The 17,581-nt window shown below is 46.0% G+C and overlaps 1 protein-coding gene, 1 non-coding gene and 1 pseudogene across 13 annotated transcripts in view; 1 reads left to right on the forward strand and 2 right to left on the reverse strand.

Annotated features, from left to right (window-relative positions):
- Positions 1–6: 6 nt before the first annotated feature.
- LOC139180203 (ADAMTS-like protein 3) overlaps positions 7–17,581 on the forward strand; it is a 75,800-nt gene continuing 58,225 nt past the window's right edge. For 4 of the 12 annotated variants that reach the window (XR_011564512.1, XR_011564514.1, XR_011564515.1 and 1 more), the window contains exons 1-2: positions 1,690–3,430; positions 6,114–7,932. The gene's annotated coding sequence lies outside the window, so the exon portion shown is untranslated. Of the gene's footprint in view, positions 1,651–1,687; positions 3,431–4,102; positions 5,012–6,113; positions 7,933–17,581 lie in introns of those variants that run through there. The other 8 variants (XM_070781688.1, XM_070781689.1, XR_011564516.1 and 5 more) reach the window with 7 other exon arrangements.
- LOC139180246 (5S ribosomal RNA) lies at positions 3,657–3,775 on the reverse strand (annotated as a pseudogene).
- Positions 8,130–8,248, reverse strand: LOC139180238 (5S ribosomal RNA). Its single transcript, XR_011564575.1, has one exon. It is a non-coding gene; the product is annotated as a 5S ribosomal RNA (ribosomal RNA).

The following is a 17,581-nucleotide window of genomic DNA, read 5'->3' on the forward strand; positions in this document are numbered from 1 at the left end:
CTGTGAGAGGCCGGGGCCAGAGGAACGGACAGGCGGCCGGCTGTCGCGAGAGACAGAGGCAGAAAGAGATGAAGGTTCCGAGACAGACTGGAAGACAGCGAGAGGGAGATACAGACAGACAGACAGAATCATGTGTGTGCGCGCGCGCACACACACACACACACACACAGGGACACAGAGACAGAGAGAGGGGGACAGAGAGCGAGTGACAGAGAGACGGCAAACGGGAGACAGACAGGGGAGAGAGGATGGCATCTGACCCGAGATAGACACACTGGCACAGACTGTGAGCCACCTCAGAGGGAGGCCGCGCGGAAGAAGCAGCTCCCCCCAAGGGAGGGGGCATCAGCCTTGGGCCGGGCCCCAGCTGGATGGCTGGACGCGGTGCCCTGGGGCTGGCGGTCACCTGTGGGGACCCCAAGACTTCCTCGCAGCCAAGGTCTCAAAGGTCCCCTTCGGCTTGGCTACCTAAGGTGGGAACCAGCCCCCGCCCCTAGGCCAGAGGGTGAGAGAGAGACAGTGTGTGTGTGTGTGTGTGAGTGTGTCGGTGGGTGAGGGTAGGGTCAGGTAGACTTGGGGCAGGGTGGATACCCAGAGTGGAGGGGGGAGGGTGTGGAGGCCGTGGGTTGGGAAGCTTGCATGGTCCTCTTGCTGTCTCTCTTTCCCTCTTTCTCCGTCTCCCTTACCTGTGGGTTCCAGCTCTTGACCTGTCTAGGGGGCGGTGCGTGTTGTGTGTGTGTGTGTGTGTGTGTACCTCCAAACCCAAAGCAACTTTCTATGGAGACGTAGTGAAGGGTAAATGCACTCTTACTCATCTGATATACCCTAAAACACTGGACATGTCTGGACTCAGACTTTGAGGGCAGCCTTCCTGCCGACTCTGGCAGTCATTGATGGTGCTACAACTGTAATCCTCTAAAGGACCAAAAGTCCTGTACAAGTCCAGACATCTGCTCTGTACAGTGTCTTCCTACAGTACAGGAAAGTATAGAACAGAATGACACATTCTTTTTTAATTGTACAGATGACTCAGCTGCTATTTGCTGCCTAGTCAACATGGTCAACATGAGGGAGTCAAGCAAGAGTTCCAAATCCCTTGAATGTGGCCCTTGGAAATACTTCTGTTCTTAGTTGCTAAGTTGTGCCCAACTTTGATGCGACCCATGGCCTGCGGCCAGTCAGGCACCTCTGTAGCTTTTCCCAGGCAAGAATACTGGTGTGGGTCACCATTTCCTTTTCCAGGGGATCTTCCCGACCCAGGGATCAAACCCGAGTCTCTTGCAGGCAGATTCCTTTCTATCTGAGCTATGATACTGCTAATTCCCTAGTCGAAATACGAAGAAAAGAGCTAGTGTTCTACTAAGTGCAAAGATGATTTAAGAAATGGAAGGTTTCCTTTGTTGGTATATTTGAATCTTTATTTAGTTTTATTTTTACTATTAAGGCTACTTGAACAAGGCAATGGAGAAAACCCAGAATTGAAAAGCAATCGACTTTTTTAAAGAAACATGTGGCAGGTGAAACATTCTTTGTTTTTTTAGAGTTGGTTAAATACAAAATCTTTATCCAACCAATATGGCTATTGTGAACTTTATTTCAAATCTCCATTATGAATCACTGAGGCATCCATCAGGGAAGAAAGGAGTAGAGGTGGAGAAAAAAAGAGCAACCTTTCCCTTGGCCCCATCTCAACCAGCTGCTTAGTTCCTTCATCTCATAGACTACGATGTGGGATTATCTTGTTTGTCTGATTTTTGTTTGGGGACCGTTTCTAGTCAGGAGGCTATAAACAGTGGTGGGGAAGCCCTTCTTTCCATTCCACATCAGACCCAGTGGACAGTCCAGGCCCTGCCCCCTGCATTGAGTCTGTAGCAACAGAATCACCAGTGATGCTGGTTAAAAATGCATATTCCTGGCATCCACTCCATTTGCTACTGACTGTTTGAGGTGGTGGTCTGGAACCTATAGCTGGAAATTTTCTTGGTGATTCCAAATCACACAAAAGTCTGAGGACTATGGAAGATCTTCACATTTCTGGAAGAGCCACACACCTACAGAAGGAACCACAAGAGTTGCTTGAAATGGTTAATGTCTAAGTATTGGTCTCCACCCTTGCTATGTAAGTAAAATTATCTTTCTTTGAAATGAAATGGATGATACTGAAAGTCCACATTTTCTAGAGCATTTTAAAAACCCTAAATGATAGAAATTGGATGTATGAGTTCCTTGAAAGTAAGAACCTATATTTATTGATATGTCTTCATGCCTTAGGTTGTGCCTTGAATATAGTGTGCACATCACCAGAAAAAAGAAAAGAATTGAATTGACAAAGATACAAAGAGATCAAAAGTTCCGAGCCAAGGGAAAAGTTGAGGCTTCAAAGAACTTTTCTGTCTTTCACACACTGAATAAATATTGAGCACCTACTATGAGCTCATAGGCATGTAATAAGTTTCTGGAAATAGAATGCTGAGATAAGAAGACACACATTTCCTGCTTTCACTGAGACTAATCTAATGATAAATAACAGGCAGATACTTTGAGAAATTATATAGAGGACTCTTCCCTCACCAAAAACTGGGTGTCAGAGAAGGCTTTTCAGAGTCATAATTGAGTTGAGATCCATAGGTTGAACCAACGTAAACTAGGGTAAGATGCAGGAAGAATTTCAGGCAGGTAAAATAATATCTTGGAAGGCTATGTGACAAGGGAGACATAGTACATTCAAGAAATGAAAAATGCCCTATGGGGTGTAACCAAAAGAGTGCAAAGGGCATTCCAGTGAAAAGAAATCAGAGAAGAAAGTGGGGACCAAGCAATGAAGGGATTTGGTCGGATATTAAGTATGATGGGAAAATACAAGAGCAGTTTTAGCAGGGAGGTGATAGGATTGGATCTGAATTTTTAAAAGGTCATCTTGCTCGACATCACTAACGATTGGAGAAACTCAACTCCAAACTAGGTACCACTTCAACGAGGTACCACTTCACATTAGTCAGAATGGTCCTCATTGAAAAGTCTAAATTACAAATGCTGGAGAGGATGTGGAGAAAGGGGAACTCTCCTTTACTGTTAGTAGGAATGTGAGTTGGTACAGCCACTATGGAAAAGAGTATGGAGGTTCCTCAAAAAACTAAAACTAGAAAGAAGTACCACTCCCAGGCAAACTGTAACTCAACAAAATACATGCACCATCTGTGCACATTTATCTGTGTGTGCTTACGTTTGCGCGCGCGAGCACGCGCGACGTCCTGCGAGGCTTGGGGTGGGGCTGGAGCTGGGGCTGGAGCTGGGGCTGGTGCTGGACCTGGTGCAGACCCCGGGATTGCTGGAGGCCTGCCAAGAGAGCCCCAGATGGAGACCCCCAGGTCGTCTGGTTTCCTGGAAGCTCAATGCGGAGGGGCTTGCGGGCCTCGCGGAGGCAACCCAGGTCTGCAGCGGGAGTCGGGGCACCGGCCACCCACCTCGGGAGGGGCTGGGGGTGCGGGGGCCCAAGAGTCGGGTCGCCGCTGCCTTCAAGGGCGCCTGCGGCTGTGAGTGCGGTGGGGTGCGAGCGGCCAGGGGCCGCTGGGGCTTGCGGCGCCAGTAACGCCGCGGAGGGCTGGGGGTGGGGGGTGGGTGGGGGTGCCGGGGGCTAAAGGAGAGGGGAGGCAAAAAGCCTACAGCACGCGGTATTCCCATGCGGTCTCCCATCCAAGTACTAACTAGGCCAGACCCTGCTTAGCTTCCGAGATCAGACGAGATCGGGCGCCTTCAGGGTGGTATGGCGGTAGACGGAGGCGGCTGCCGCCGGGCGCCCTAAGAGCCCCTGCGCTGCGACTCCCTTTCGCTCTGACGTGCCAGTCGGACCAGCTGGCCGCAGTTCTCCAAGCGGGCGCGCGCTGTACTCGAGCCGCACGACCGGCGACCGGACTCCGGCCTGCCGAAGCCGCCACGCCCCCGAACACCGCCACCACCCCCGGCCAGTAAGCGCCTGGCCGGGCTGGGGGCCCGGAGGGCTTCCGGGACCCCCAGCGGCCGGGCATGCGTGTGTGCGTGCGGGGCCTGGGGGGTCGGGTGAGGGGCGCGGAGGTCTCGGCGCCCTCCCGCCCCGGGCCTCTCCAGGCCCGGCCCCGCTCGGCGGGCCTCCCCCCATCCAGTTCGCTGCTCAGGGACACTCGGCCCCGCCCCGGAGGTTGTCTGGCTTCGGGGCCCTCCGCGGCCCGGGGGCCTTGGAGCCTCCTTCGGGCCTAGGCACAGCCCAGGCGGGGCCCTGAGCGCCAATCCTGCCCGGCACCTGCCCGGTGCCCAAACCCACCGGAGCCACCTGCGCCGTCGATCCGAGCGCCTCAACCTCGCCCCTTCGCCCTACCGAGGGCCCCCTTGCCCCCACACCGCCGGCCAGGCACACGACCTTCCAGAGAGAGCAGACGAGCCACAGGCAGGACAGACACGGACAGACGCCCAGACACTCGCACGCACCCACGCGAAGGGAGACAGCCGGCCGGTGCAAGCTCCTCAGCCAGAGCCATAGCACCTGTGAGAGGCCGGGGCCAGAGGAACGGACGGGCGGCAGGGTGTCAGGAGAGACAGAGGCAGAAAGAGACGAAGGTTCAGAGACAGACTCGAAGACGACGGGAGGGAGATTCAGACAGACAGACAGACAGACAGACAGACGCGCGCGCGGGCGCGCGCACGCGCGAAAGCACACAGGCACAGGGAGGCAGAGACAGAGAGAGGGAGACACAGAGCGACTGACAGAGGCGGCAAAGAGAGACAGGGGAGAGAAGATGGCATCCGACCTGAGACAGACATACTGGCACAGACCGTGACGCACCACAGAGGGAGGCCCTGCGGAAGAAGCAGCTTCCCCAAGGGAGGGGGCGTCAGCCTTGGGCCGGGCCCTGGCTGGACGCGGTGCCCTAGGGCTGGCGTTCGCCCGTGGAGACCCCAAGGCTTCCTCGCAGCCGTGGTCTCAAAGGTCCCCTTTGGCTTGGCTACCTAAGGCGAGACCCCGCCCCAAGGCCAGAGGGTGAGTGTGTGAGAGTGTGTGTGTGAGTGTGTCGGTGGGCGAGGGTGGGGTCAAGTCGACTTGGGGCCGGGCAGATACCCAGAGTGGAGGGGGGAGGCCGGGGGTGGGGAAGCCTGTGGGTCCTCTTGCTGTCTCTCTCTCTCCCTCTTTCTCTGTCTCCCTTACCTGTGATTTCCAGCTCTTGACCAGTCTTGGCGGTGGGGTGTGTGTGTGTGTGTGTGTGTGTGTGTGTGTGTGTGTGTGTGTACCTCCAAACCCAAAGCAACTTTCTATGGAGACATAGTGAAGGGTAAATGCACTCCTACTCATCTGATATACCCTAAAATACTGGACATGCCTGGACTCAGACTTTGAGGGCAGCCTTCCTGCCGACTCTGGCAGTCATTGATGGTGCTACAACTGTAATCCTCTAAAGCACCAAAAGTCCTGTACAAGTCCAGACGTCTGCTCTGTACAGTCTCTTCCTACAGTACAGGAAGTATAGAACAGAATGAGATATTATTTTTTGATTGTACAGATGACTCAGCTGCTGTCTGCTGCCTAGTCAACATGGTCAACATGAGGGAGTCAAGCAAGAGTTCCAAATCCCTTGAATGTGGCCCTTGGAAATACTTCTGTTCTTAGTTGCTAAGTTGTGGCCAACTTTTACGCCACTCATGGACTGTGGCCCGTCAGGCTCCTCTGTCTGTGGAATTTCCCAGGCAAGAATACTGGTGTGGGTCGCCATTCCCTTCTCCAGGGGATCTTCCCGACCCAGGGATCAAACCCGAGTCTCCTGCAGGCAGATTCCTTCCCATCTGAGCCACGATACTGCTAATTCCCTAGTCAAAATACAAAGAAAAGATCTCGTGTTCTACTAAGTGGAAAGATGATTTAAGAAACGGAAGGTTTCCTTTGTTGGTATATTTGAATCTTTATTTAGTTTTATTTTACTTTTACTATTAAGGCTACTTGAACTAGGCAATGGAGAAAACCCAGAATTGAAAAGCAATGGACTATTTTAAAGAAACATGTGGCAGGTGAAATTTTCTTCATTTTTTTAGAGTTGGTTAAATGCAAAATCTTTATTCAACAACTATGAATATTGTCAACTTTATTTCAGATCTCCATTATGAATCACTAAGGCATCAAGGAAGAAAGGAGTAGAGGTGGAGAAAAAAAGAGCAACCTTTCCCCTTAGCTCTATCTCAACCAGTTGCTTAGTTCCTTCATCTCATTGACTACAGTCTGGGATTATCTTGTTTGTCTGATTCTTGTTTGGGGACCGTTTATAGTCACAGGGCTATAAACAGTGGTGGGGAAGCCCTTCTTTCCATTCCACATCAGACCCAGTGGACAGTCCAGGCCCTGCCCCCTGCATTGAGTCTGTAGCAACAGAATCACCAGTGATGCTGCTGAAAAATGCATATTCCTGGAATGCACTCCATTAGCTACTGACTGAGGTGGTGGTCTGGAACCTATAACTGGAAACTTTCTTGATGATTCCAAATCACACAAAAGTCTGAGGACTATGGAAGATCTTCACATTTCTGGAAGAGCCACACACCTACAGAGGGAACCACAAGCATTGCCTGAAATGCTAAAGATATAAGTATTGGACTAAAAGTTTGAAGGTTTCAACCTTTGCTATATAAGTAAAATGATCTTTCTTTGAAATGAAAGTGGAAAATACCAGAAGTTCACATGGTTCTAGAGCATTTTAAAAACGCTCAATGATAGAAATCTGATGTACGGGTTCCTTGAAAGCAAAAACCTATGTTTATTGATATTTTTTAATGCCTTAGGTTGTGCCTTGAATATAGGGTGCACCTCAACCGAATAAAGAAAAGAATTGAATTGACAAAGATACAAAGAGATCAAAAGTGCTGAGCCAAGGGAAAAGTTGAGGCTTCAAAGAACTTTTCTGTCTTTCACATACTGAATAAATATTGAGCATCTACAATGAGCTCATAGGCAGGTAATAGGTTTCTGGAAATAGAATGCTGAGATAAGAAGACACACATTTCCTGCTTTCACTGAGACTAATCTAATGATAAATAATGGGCAGATACTTTGAGAACGTATATAGAGGACTCTTTCCTGACCAAACCTGGGTGTCAGAGAAGGGTTTTCAGAGTAATAATTGAGTTGAGATCCATAGGTTGAACCGACTAGGGTAAGATGCAAGAAGAATTTCAGGCAGGTACAACAGTATCTTGGAAGGCTATGTGACAAGGGAAACTTAGTACATTCAAGAAATGAAAAATGCCCTATGGGATGTAACCCAAAGAGTGCAAAGGGCATTACAGTGAAAAGAAATCAGAGAAGAAAGGAACCAAGCAATGAAGGGATTTGGTCGTATGTTAAATATGACGGGAAAATACAAGAGCAGTGTTTAGCAGGGAGGTGATAGAATTGGATCTGCATTTTAAACAGGTCCTCTTGCTCAACATCACTAATTATTGGAGAAACCAACTCAAAACTACAAGGAGGTACCACTTCACATTAGTTCAGAATGGTCCTCATTAAAAAGTCTGTAAATAACAAATGCTGGAGAGGATGTGGAGAAAAGGGAAGTCTCCTCTACTGTTAGTAGGAATGTGAGTTGGTTACAGTGACTATGGAAAAGAGTATGGAGGTTCCTCAAAAAACTAAAAATAGAACTGCCATATTATTCAGCAGTCCCACTCCCAGGCATATATCCACCAAAACTATAATTCAACAAGATACATGCACCATCTGTGCACAAGTATCTGTGTGTGTGCGCGGGCGCGCGCGAGCACGCGCGATCGCCTGCGAGGCTGGGGCTGGGGCTGGGGCTGGTGCAGCCCCGGGGATGGCCTGCGGCATGCCAAGGGAGCCCCAGACGGAGACCCGCAGGTCGTCTGGTTACCTAGAAGCAGAATGCGGAGGGGCTCGCGGGCCGCGCGGAGGCAACCCAGGTCTGCAGCGGGAGTCGGGCCCCGGCCACCCATCCCGGGAGGGGCTGGGGCTGCGGGCGCCCAAGATTTGGGACGCCGGTGCCTTTGAGTAACGCCGGCTCTGGGCGCGGTGGCGTGCGAGGGGCGCCAGGGGCAGGTGGGGCTTGCGGAGACAGCCATGCCGGGGGTACGGGGGCTAAAGAACAGGGGAGGCCAAAAGCCTACAGCACCCGGTATTCTCAGGCGGTCTCCCATCCAAGTACTAACTAGGCCCGACCCTGCTTAGCTTCCGAGATCAGAGGAGATCGGGCGCGTTCACGGTGGTATGGTCGTAGACGGAGGCGGCTGCCTCCGGGCTCCCTGAAAGCCCTGCGCTGCGCCTCCCTTTCGCTCTGTCCTGCCGGTCGGGCAAGACGGCCGCACCTTCCACGGGGCGCGCGCTGTACTCGAGCCGCACGACCGGCGACCGGACTCCTGCCTGCCGACGCCGCCACGCCCCTGAACACCGCCACCCACCACGGCCAGCAACCTCCTGGCCGGGCCCGGGGGCCCGGAGGGCTTCCGGGACCCCTAGCGGCCTGCCGTGCGTGCCTGCGGGTCCTGGGGGTTGGGGTGAGGGGCGCGGAGGTCTCGCCGCCCTCCCACCCTGGATCTCTCCAGGCCCGGCCCCTTTCCGTGGGCCTCCCCTCATACAGTTCGCTGCTCAGTGCCACGCGGCTCCGGAGGTGTCTGGCTTCGGGGCCTGCGGCGGCCCGCACCCCGCTGCCCGCGGGCCTCTGAGCCTCCTGCGGGCCTAGGCGTGGCCCAGGCGTGGCCTGAGCGCCCATCCTGCAGGGCACCTGCACAGTGCCCAAACCCACCGGGAGCCACCAGCGCGGTCGACCTGAGCGCCTCAGCCCCGCCCCTTCGCCCCGTGGACCCCTCCCCTACCCCCGCTCCCCGCCCCCCCACCATGTCACTGGCCAAGCACAGATTTAATTCACGTTTGTTTATGTGATCTCTGTGTTTGGTTTGGGTATCAGTTTGTTTAGCTGGTTTTCACTAACTGGAAAGCTTTCAGTTTCCTATTACTGCAACTTGCTTGTTTGCTTAAGGTTTTTCAGAACTCATTCGGCAAAACATTTTGGCTGTGGTCTTTTCTTTTCTTTTTTTCTCTGTAAATAATGGTTTTAGCTTTTTCAAAAATTGTATTTTAAAAGTAACTCATTGGTGCATTTTTATTATAGAAAATTCAAAAAATGTAGAACTATGTTTCCATCAGGCACTCCCAGAATTCTTTTTTTTTCCTGGGAGGAAACCACTGTCAATGATTTGCTGACAGAGAATGGAGAGTTATTATTTAGTGTGCTCAGACTTTCAGTTTTGCAAAATGAGAAAAGTTCTGGAGATAGATTGTCATAATATGTCTTACCCCATCCCCTGGCAAAAGCCATCCTACTTTCTGTCTCTATGAACTTAACATACCTCATATAAATGGAATTGTTGCAGGAAGAGGGACCCCTTTCAGGGCCCGAAACTGGGCTCTTGTCTAACGCTTGGAAATGAATTGTCCAAGGAGACACATGTGCTGACAAAGCAAGAGATTTTATTGGGAAAGGGCACCCGGGTGGAGAGCAGTAGGGTAAGGGAACCCAGGAGAACTGCTCTGCTGCGTGGCTCTCAGTCTCGGGTTTTATGGTGATGGGATTAGTTTCCAGGTGGCCTTTGGCCAATCGTTCTAATTCAGTCTTGCCTGGTGGTGCACACATTGCTCAGCCAAGATGGATGCTAGTGAGTGGGATTCTGGGAAGTGGACGGACACGCGGTGTCTCCTTTAGACTTTTCCCAGACTCTTCCAGTTGGTGGTGGCTTATTAGTTCCGTATTCCTTATCAGGATCTCCTGTTATAAAACAACTCATGCAAATGGTTACTATGGTGCCTGGCCAGGGTGGGCAGTTTCAATCAGTGTGCTTCCCCTAACAACTCCCCCCTTAGAGACTCCATACTCAAGATACTTCTTGGGAATTGGGGCGGAGGTCTCTTTCTTCTGTAACTTCTTCCTGCTGTGCATGGGCATAGGCCTGCCTAGCAGAGCAGAAGTCTCTCTGTACCAGATCTAAGTCAAGGTATTTTTTTGCCTGAAACCGGCATTCACTCTTGTAATAACAGCAATTTAGTTTGAAACTGTTGGCCCCTCTCAGAGATGAAATAGACAGGGGCAAACAGGAGACCTAACAAGATGGTCATCTCTGGTCCCCGGAAACAGAAGGCAACATTTGGGGTGAGGGTTGCAGGATTTGTGACCCTTTTTGATTGGTTGCTGGTGAGGGAACAGAGCTGTGCTCCAGCAATCTTGTGTTCAGTCTGAGGTTACCATCCTCCACCTGGGTGGGGGCTCGAGTTCTGTAGAAAAACTCAAAGACATTGGTATTCATATTTCTTTGAGTAGGAACCAGGACTCTGTCTGGAGGCTATACCAAACTTTGTTTCTCCTGTTTCTGTATCTCCTCCCTTCCCTGATTAGCAATTGTTTGAATCCACCCTTTGGAACTCAGGGAAGGTCAAGGAGGCTGAATGAAGCCTATATCCTACAGACAAGAAATGGAGAACACAGAACAGATCTCTGCTCCAGAGCCCCACAGAGTTCTGTTCAGTTTTAATTTAGGGAATGAAGCAACTATGATTATGATAATTTCCTGTCAAAATGGAGCATAGGACTGCCTCAGCTTGGAGAATAGACACTGACTTGAAAGTATTCCTGAGTTCCAAGTCCTAGATCTGAGCCTTGTATGATTAAAATCTCAATCCCTTGGTCTGCCATTTTGGTGTAACAGACCCAATTAGAAGTATTTGGAGGAGTGATAACTGGAATTTAGTAGACAAAATAAATCTCATTTCTTTTTAGAATAGGCCTGAAAAACTAGGCAACTAGCCAAGTAGCCAGTTGCCAGTTTTATAAAAAGTAAGGTTGCAGTTACTAGCTTCCAGAAGACATTGTTTTGAGAATGGTGGCATCCAAGCCTGCCAGGACTCAGAAAACTCAAGTGTTTAGCAATACAAGGTCTATAGTACACCCATAGCATCACCTAGTTATTTCCCAGGATATCTGAACCATAGCTACTCTATTTTGACTTTTAATTATAAACTTTTCCTTAGTAGCCAAAGCAGATTTCGCCGTTAATGACGTCAGTGTTTCTCTAGGTATGAGAAGATGCAAGAATTTGGACTCATAAAATCTTCTCCTGAAAAGATCTAACTATCTGAAGGCCTGTTCTGCCAGTTTTTCCCAGAGTACAGAGTGTATCATTCCTGATTTTCACCCTGAACTCCTTTCAGGAGCATTGAAAGTCAGCAGTTGCAGTGGTCATGATTTAATCTTTGTAGGTGTAGATGGCAAGTGTCAGTCTTCAGTTGGCAGAGCCCCTTTTTGCTCATAAACTAGACCATGATTTTGAAGGGGGCATTTCATGACCATTTTATCCCATGGTGCTGAGAATGTCCATTCTCAGGTTTGGCAAAGATTCTGTTGATAGGCCACTCAATGTGCTGTTACTGGACTAGGCCATAAAATAGTATCCAAAATTCTCTGGACCACTTGTCTTACTAGCCTCTTGGTCCAGGAAAATATTCCCTCTTGTTGCTTCTTCCCATATCTAGAGTTACACTGTTACCATTATCGATCTCATATGGGACTATATATTATTAGAGGCCTCAGACACAAATTTGACAGTGTAAGAAACAGCAGTTTTGTAAAACAGGTGAAATACAAATAACATAGCCAGCAGTATTAGTAAAGTCCCAAGTAAGACTTAAGAACTTCCATTAGATGTAGCACAGTAGATCTCAGGTCATCTGACTTAGTCTGCTCTGTAGAATCTTTATCTTCCAGGGAAATTATATATTGGCACTGTCTATAAGGCACATAGCCCAGTTTTCTAGTGTTACTACACTGATTGTCCTTAGTATGATTTAATTGTTTCCAATACAGAGGAGACTTTAAACCTAAATTACCATAGCCTGGTGTTATCTATATAAATTCATCCCATAATTGTGGGAGATTTTTCCTCCTTTGCTGAAACTTTTCTTGTTGCTCTGATTGAGCTTGAGTAATAGAAAAAAGCTCAAATTTATGGCCAGAGTCAGAGCTGACATTATTAATTGGCCCGGTGAGGGGATCCCACTAGTAATATCACAGTGACCTGAATATGACTATAATTTTTTTTAAAGTAAATTTTCTCAGGACCAACCAGTTAGAGTCTTGTATTAGAGAAATTTACAAAGGTAATCCAGAACTAGACACAGGTAATCTGCCACAAACCCAACAATTAAATTGATTTCTAAAACTAGCATAGAATCAGGCCTATGATAGAAAAGCATTTGACTTATATGCAAAGGTCTAAGAAGTCAAGAAAACATAAATGATCAAACGAATCAGGTCCAGCATCTTGGGCAAGCTGTCTACCTCTGATGTCGTCGTCTTCTCATCCTGGTGTAGTGTAGTGTATCCTGATGATAAAAAAGTCCTTCCATCCAGGTTGGAGACAGTCCCTTAAATTATGTCTTTTTCCAGTCCTGGTTGCAGGTCATGAGGCATCTGATCTTCATCCAAAGATAGATTACTGAGATAAGCTTCAGAAACAAACTTAGGATATTCTTTAAGAATTCAATTCAATTTTACATTAATATCACATAACAGCAAAGAACTATCCAAGAAATGAGTCTTACTACATGCAGACTTCTGTTAAAAAACTGGGATTTAACATTTATTGAAACATCTTTTTCTCCCTAAAGTTACCCTCATTTTAATCAAATATAACCAAATTAAGACTAGCTTGTTTACAAAATAGGTCTGTTTTCATTAATTTTGGTCTGATGATTTATATAACCACACTTGATCATATTTTGCTGAAACATTTATAGAACCTCAGACTGAACTTTTAAAATAAAGCAGGGCTGGGAAACTCACACCAAAGGCTTATCACAGATTTTGCCTAACAAATCTAGCTGAATTCTTCCCTTTTTAAGGTCTCAAAAATTTCTTGAGATTTTTGTACTTGTGAGATAACCTTCCTAACTCATTTGATAAACTTACTGGAAACCTAAGAATTTCCAATTTTTGGAGGAGTCAAATAGAAAATATAATTGTTTTGTTTATAACGTTTAATTTTACCAAAGTATTGTCATAATTAGTTTGAGAGGAAGGTTTTCCCTACTCCCTGAAAACCTGATTCAAACCTGTGATTTTTCAGATAGAAACCATAAAAGTTATAAGCATATTCGCTGGTTCATTCAGTCCTTTTGTTAACTTTTGTAAAGTCATCAGGTTTTCCATTAGAATACCAGGACATATCAGAATGTTAAGAACTCCATATAATTTCTAGGATATCTGTATTAGTAATTTTACCGTACATTATAACATGAGCGGATTTATTACTCATTTGATGATCTTTTTCATGTAATTTAACCAACCAAATAAACACAGTTTAATATCTCTCTTTGGGATGTTTCAGGGGCCGTCTGAAGCACCCCAAAGTTAGCTAGAGGTCAAAAGAACTTCAAAAGAATTCGATTTAGGAAGTTTTATCAAAAAGATCAATTAAACGCGTTTAGAATATTTGGTCAGATTTAGTCAACGTTGATGGGTGTATCATTTAGCTTGTTGATGTGTCACAATGGGCGTAAATACCAAGGCTCAAGGACTAGTGAGAGTCAGCTCTGCCATCTTGGACCTAATTGGCTTTAACCAGTTTTCTTATGGCTGTCATTCCTAACAAAATCAATGTATCTAACTAATTGTAATCCCATTTTAGAAAATCCTGATCATGCATAACTCTTTTTAGTATTTTTCATACCTTTTTTTTTTTTAACTGAAAACACACTTCCTACTTTCCTCTAGCAACCAAGAACTAACTTTTATATTAGCATTTTATAGATTGGTGAGCATAAATACCAGTGATAATTTCTAAAACCCTTTTTTCCTTAGAACATTTTATGATGGCACCAAACATTATTCATTTATAGTCCCAAATCTCTTTAGTTTCTCTGTAAAAGGAAATTAGTGTTTAGTAGTAAATGTTTCAAAATCTTATTTTATTTGAAAATGACCTAACTATTCAATAGACTTCCAACACTTACCACACTTAGCACAACCCTTAGAAATTTAAGTTACGCCAATCTGGAGAGACTATCTTAGATGTTTCTAAAGAATAATTATTTTTAATAGAGTTTATATAAAAGCTCATATCTCATTTACATTTTTTTAGAAGTTTCTTCACTTGAGGTAATTTCCTTGTTGACAAACTTGTAACAGATATAATATTTAACTTATATTAAACCTACGTACAATGAAAATATTCTACTTAATGTTAATTACTCTAAGACATGTCTATATTAGATAGGTCAACAAACAAACATTAATATCAGGTATTTAATACTGAATATTTCCCAGTTCACATGAACCTGGAATTTATTGTTTAATTTAGAATTATTTGATTTGTAAGCACTTACCTTTTTTTAAGCCAATTAAATAGAGCTCATTTACAAATTAACTTCAAAAATATTACCCAGAGACAAAGACATACCATGACATATTTAGACAGACAGTGCAAGACCTAGCTTCATTTTCTAAGTTTAGTCATGAATTTGATACTACAATATAAACTTTACTAATTTATATAAAAAAAAAGTTGAAATAAATAAAAATTTTAAAGTCTTTCTCCCCTTTTCCTTAGTTTCAGGAGTTAGAGATGATCTAGATAAGTGTTCCTGAGAGCCCTGGTCTCAAGGCACAGGGAAAGAAAATCGAGTTCTAACAAAATGGCGGCAGGTCTAAACCAAATGGTGGCCAGACAAAGCAAAATGGCCATCAAAAAACACAACACAGAACACAGAATTAAAACACGCACATATAAACCTGAAAGTCCTCATCAGACACTCCCTTAAATACAAGAATATAGTCTCTCAGTAAACCTCCTATAGAGACACAGAACTTCAGATAAAGGAAAATATCTCAGGTCTTCAAAAATTTCAAAGGGAGGAAAGGAAGCCAGGTTGAAAGAAGAGGGAGGAGGCGGGAGAGGGGGGTAAAAGGGGTGGCCTTAGAGACGTCTCCTGCCACCTGCAGATACCCAGGCATTATGGGACTTTACCCCTGGGCCTCCAGAGAAGGGAGGACAGGAACTTGGCCCTACCAGAAATCAGACCAGACAGAATCAGAATTCGAGTTATCTGCCAAGAGGAGGTGATCAGTCTCCAATCCTCAGCTTAGGCTGAGGGCCCTTCGACCAGATTCCTGGGTCCAGGACCGGGGGACTAGAAAAACGGGGAAGGATAGGAAGGGTTAAGGAGAGGAAAGAGAGAGGGAAGGGGAGAGAGGTCAATAAAGTTTCTTGTTCCTTACTGGTCAGGGCACTCTGGCCAGTTATCCGCATCAGGAGGAGACCAGGGACAAAAGGGTACCAGTTGCGGCCACTGGGTCTGGTCCATTGGCAGGCAAGCTGGCCCCTGAGTACCCCGAGTGGTCAGGATGTCAGTCTCAGTGAAGAAGAGTCCCTGCCAGAGTCGCCATTTGTTGCAGGTAGAGGGATCCCTTCCAGGGCCCGAAACTGGGCTCTTGTCTAACGCTTGGAAATGAATTGTCCAAGGAGACACATGTGCTGACAAAGCAAGAGATTTTATTGGGAAAGGGCACCCGGGTGGAGAGCAGTAGGGTAAGGGAATCCAGGAGAACTGCTCTGCTGCGTGGCTCTCAGTCTCGGGTTTTATGGTGATGGGATTAGTTTCCAGGTGGCCTTTGGCCAATCATTCTAATTCAGAGTCTTTCCTGGTGGCGCACACATCGCTCAGCCAAGATGGATGCTAGTGAGTGGGATTCTGGGAAGTGGACAGACACGCGGTGTCTCCTTTAGACCTTTCCTGGACTCTTCCAGTTGGTGGTGGCTTATTAGTTCCGTATTCCTTATCAGGATCTCCTGTCATAAAACAACTCATGCAAATAGTTATTATGGTGCCTGGCCAGGGTGGGCAGTTTCAATCAGTGTGCTTCCCCTAACAGAATCATACATATCCTTTTGTGACTGGCGTATTTCAGTTAGCATACTATCTTTGTGGTTTATCTATGTGTCATAGCATGTGTCAGAATTGTCTTACTTTAAAAAAATTTTTTTAAATTTTTTTTTCATTTTGGCCACCCCAGACCTTTGTTGCAGCATGCGGGCTTTCTCTAGCTGTAGTATGTGGTATGTGGGTTTCTCTTGTTGTGGCACACCAGCCCTAGAGCACATGGACTCAGTAGTTGTAGTGTGCTGATTTAGCTGACTTGCGGCATGTGGGATCTTAGTTCCCCCACCAGGGACTGAATCTGTGTCCCCTGCATTGTAAGGCAGATTTTTAACCAGTGGACCATCAGAGAAGTCCTAGAATCTCCTTACTTTTTAAGGCTGAAAAATATCCCATTGTATATATTTACCACGTGATAGCTTCCCACTCATCAGTGAATGGACACTTAGGTTGATTTCATCTTTGGCTGAAATAATGCTGCTGTGAATATGCATGTGCAAATATCTGTGTGAGTCCCTGATTTCAGTTCTTTGGGGTATACCCAGAAGTGGAATTGCTGAATCATGTTGTAACTCTATATTTAATGTTTTGAGTAACTGTTTTCCATAGTGATTGAAAAAATTATTTTATATTTCCATCAGCTGTTCCCAAGGGTTCTAATATCTTCACATCCTGACCAACACTTGTTATTTTTTTGTTTGTTTGTTTTTAATAATGGCCATCCTAATAAGTGTGAAGTGATATCTCCCTGTGGGTTTGATTTGCATTTCCCTAATGATTAGTAATGTTAAGCCTGTTTCTTTGTGCTTATTGACATTTGTATATCCTCTTTGGAAAAATGTCTATTCAAGTCCTTGCCCACTTTTTGAATTGGGGTGATTTTTTTTGTCATTATTGTTGGGTTGTAGAAATTCTGTATCTGTTCTGAATATTAACCCCTTATTTGGTATGTGATTTACAGATATTTTCTCCCACTGCATGCCTTGGCTTTTCACTCTATTGATAGTACTCTTTGACGTGGAAAAGTTTAATTTTGGTGGAGTCCAGTTTGTGTTTTTCATTTGTTACCTGTGGTTTTGACATCATATTCAAGAAATATTTGGCCATATAATTATTTTTTAATTTTCTTTTTTCTTTTCCTGGAAAAAGGAGATTCAAAGATGTTTAATTTAACTATTATGTTGTGTACAGTTGTGAAAATGAATGAAGGACAATTTGGCTCATCAACATGATTTTATTTCAGATAAACAGCATTGTTCAAAGAAAAGCAAGTCACATAAGAATATACACATACGTATGTAGAGAAAGGTTGTTGTTGAACGAAAAGACCCCGGGATTCTTGGCCCCCAGAGGAGAAGAATTCAATCCGGGGCCAGAGATGAGGCTTGACTGCTCAGAGATTTTGTGTAATAAAGTTTTATTAAAGTATAAAGGAGATAGAGAAAGCTTCTGACATAGGCATCAGAAGAGGGCAGAAAGAGTACCCCCCTGCTAGTCTTCAGCTGGATGTTATATAGTCACTAGCAGTCTGTTAATGAAAGAAAGGAATGTCTTAAAACTCAGAATGGCACCAGGCCCCTCACCCATAAGATGCATTTTGGGATAATCTTGGCACCAAATGGTTCATCCTGG

The sequence above is a fragment of the Bos indicus genome, chromosome 27, assembly GCF_029378745.1.
Source record: "Bos indicus isolate NIAB-ARS_2022 breed Sahiwal x Tharparkar chromosome 27, NIAB-ARS_B.indTharparkar_mat_pri_1.0, whole genome shotgun sequence".
Taxonomy (NCBI): Eukaryota; Metazoa; Chordata; class Mammalia; order Artiodactyla; family Bovidae; genus Bos; species Bos indicus.